Below are 2652 nucleotides of genomic sequence, written 5' to 3'. Positions count from 1 at the left end.
AGGCGGGTCCGGGGCGGGGCGCGGGGCTGAGACGGCGACGCCCCCTCGGTCCTGGCGGCTCTGAGCCCGGATGTCGGGTAGGCTGCAAACTGTAGGGTTCACGCTATTTTCAGTACGAGCACCTGCCCAGGACCGCGTGCCCTGGGGTAGTTTCACTTCTGCTAGAGAAGAGCCTCTTCACACGGAAGTGTGACAGTGCAGACAGCTGTGTGACCTGCACTTGCTGCGTCAAGTGGAAGTTTTATCTTTTTTCTTTTCCGTCTCAGATGGAAGCATGCAGGCGACAGTGGAATCCAAAGGACCTTAATTCTGTTTCTCTTTGTGATGGGCCCTGACTTTAGGAACCCAATTCCAAAATGCTTGTGAATTTACACAGACATTCTTCCAGCAGGTGTTTATAATTGCGTATCAGAACACACAGATGTGAAAATAATACACCACGTTTTGATGATTTAGCCAGTTCAAACTTTGGAAATCAGTTTCTGAAGGTAGCACTTCTTACATTTGGGTTGAAATTTAAATAAAGTATTTCAAACGCTTTGTAAGATGCCCAGCGCGTTTTAAGCGCTTGGTTTATCAGTTATTTTGTTTTTAAGGTAGCTTTCCCCCTCTTATTATCATTACACTGCTTTCCCCCTGTTCAGCTTAGTTCATAGTAACCCATCCTTCATGTTTTCTTCTCTCTTTTATTTATCTCTTCAAGTCATTTCACTTCATATCAACTTAATCCTAGAGAATGGACCATAGACGCAACAGAAGTAATGTTCAAATCAGTTAACATCCCAATCTGGCAGCATTTCAGGTTAAGGATTTTCTGGTGAAGGTGGAAGGTCCCCTTTAAGGATGAAGGTGGCTCTTTTGCTCTTTTTTTTTTTTTTGCCCATTTCTATGCCTTCAAACCTTAAAAACCTAATTGTAGGAATGAGATCCCTAGGCATCGAAACTAACTCCTGACTTATGCTCTCCTGAATGTACACCATGCCTAGCCTGACCTGTTGATTCTTCTAGATAAAAAGAGGTAAGAATGAAGAATTCATCAGCTAAAGAGTGGCTCCGTTTCTACCCAGAACAGCCCCCTTGGCTGGTGGATCACACAGGCAAGATAACATCTGAAGAGTCAGCCAGCCTGCAGCTATGGAGGACCACGTAGAACCCACCCTCCTGCTTCCCTGACTCACTGAGACTCTGCTCCTATTCCGTTTTTCCCTTGAAAATGTACCATCACTGCTCAAAATCTTTGGAGTTCGTCTCAAGACATGAATCTACCTTCTCCCCAAATTGCCGGCTTTTCTGATTAAAGCACCTTTCCTTTCTGTTCACACTTGCCTCTTGGCTTTTAAGCCGCGAGCAGCTGCGACCTGAGTTCAGTAGTAACAAGAAGACCAGGCCACTTGTAACATGCATTGTCATCGGTGTCCTGATGGCTTTTGGAAGGGCACAGATTTGTTTCTCAAAGTGCACATTGAATGCAAATTGTAATGCAGGAGTTCGGGAGTGGGTCCCGATTCTGCTTTTCTAACCATTTCCTGGGCCTGCTGCTGGTGGCATCAGGGTTCACGTTTGGAACAGCAAGCAGTGTACCAAACTTGCTGCTGTTTCTCTGCTCCCCTAACTCAGGAGGGACATGGGGAGAAGGCTGGGGTATCTTCCCCAGGGAAAATTCATACTTTCCTGGTCATTCTATCTCTGTTCATTTCCTTGCGCAGTGAATAGAACTAAAACAGAGCAGGGCACTTTGGTTCTTGTTCCTCATGACCTCTGTCTGCCTTTGTCTGTGAAGAAACTTTAGCCAAAGAAGAAGTTTAATCAGAGAAGTGGGAAAATGCAGACCCAAAGGAAAACAGCCTGACAGGACAAAGCAATAATAATTCAGTCAGTAAGCAAAGTCAAGGACGTTTTGTTCCTTCTCAAGGGCTTTAGATAATATTCTAAGCCATGGCCTGTGAGCTGCTTATAGATATTGAAACCCCCACCAGGTGAGAGAAGTTAACTGCGTGATGACCAGACTGTAGCCATGACAGTAGCTGCCACAGTTCTGAGAACTGGCCTGAAGAAATGGAAACAAACTGACCCTGAACCTAAAGATTAACTGTACCTAAAACAAACAAGATGACACTGGTCAGACCTCCAATGACCAACTTCAAGGTGATGGGTCAGAGCTAACTGTGCTGTTTCTGCATTTACCCCCCTCCCTCCATCTATAAAATTTCTTGCCCCCTGACTGTCAGTATATATGTGTGGGGGGGCAGGGTGGGGGGTGGGGTGGCCTTTGGACAGGCATGTGCCCTCCCCAAAGGTTGCCAGAATCCAAAAGCAAAGTTTCCTTTTCACCAACCTAGCCTCCTTAATCAGAGAAGGCAATGGCACCCCACTCCAGTACTCTTGCCTGGAAAATCCCATGGACAGAGGAACCTGGAGGGCTGCAGTCCATGGGGTCGCTGAGGTTCAGACACAACTGAGCAACTTCACTTTCACTTTGCATTTTCATACATTGGAGAAGGAAATGGCAACCCACTCCACTGTTCTTGCCTGGACAATCCCAGGGACAGTGGAGCCTGGTGCTCTGCCGTCTATGGGGTCGCACAGAGTTGGACATGACTGAAGTGACTTAGCAGCTTAGCAGCAGTAGCAGCCTCCTTAATGGCTTTTGAA

This window comes from Bos taurus, chromosome 17 (assembly GCF_002263795.3).
Source record: "Bos taurus isolate L1 Dominette 01449 registration number 42190680 breed Hereford chromosome 17, ARS-UCD2.0, whole genome shotgun sequence".
Classification (NCBI taxonomy): domain Eukaryota; kingdom Metazoa; phylum Chordata; class Mammalia; order Artiodactyla; family Bovidae; genus Bos; species Bos taurus.
The sequence above is the reverse complement of the archived record's forward strand: the minus strand, read 5'-3'. Positions refer to the sequence as shown.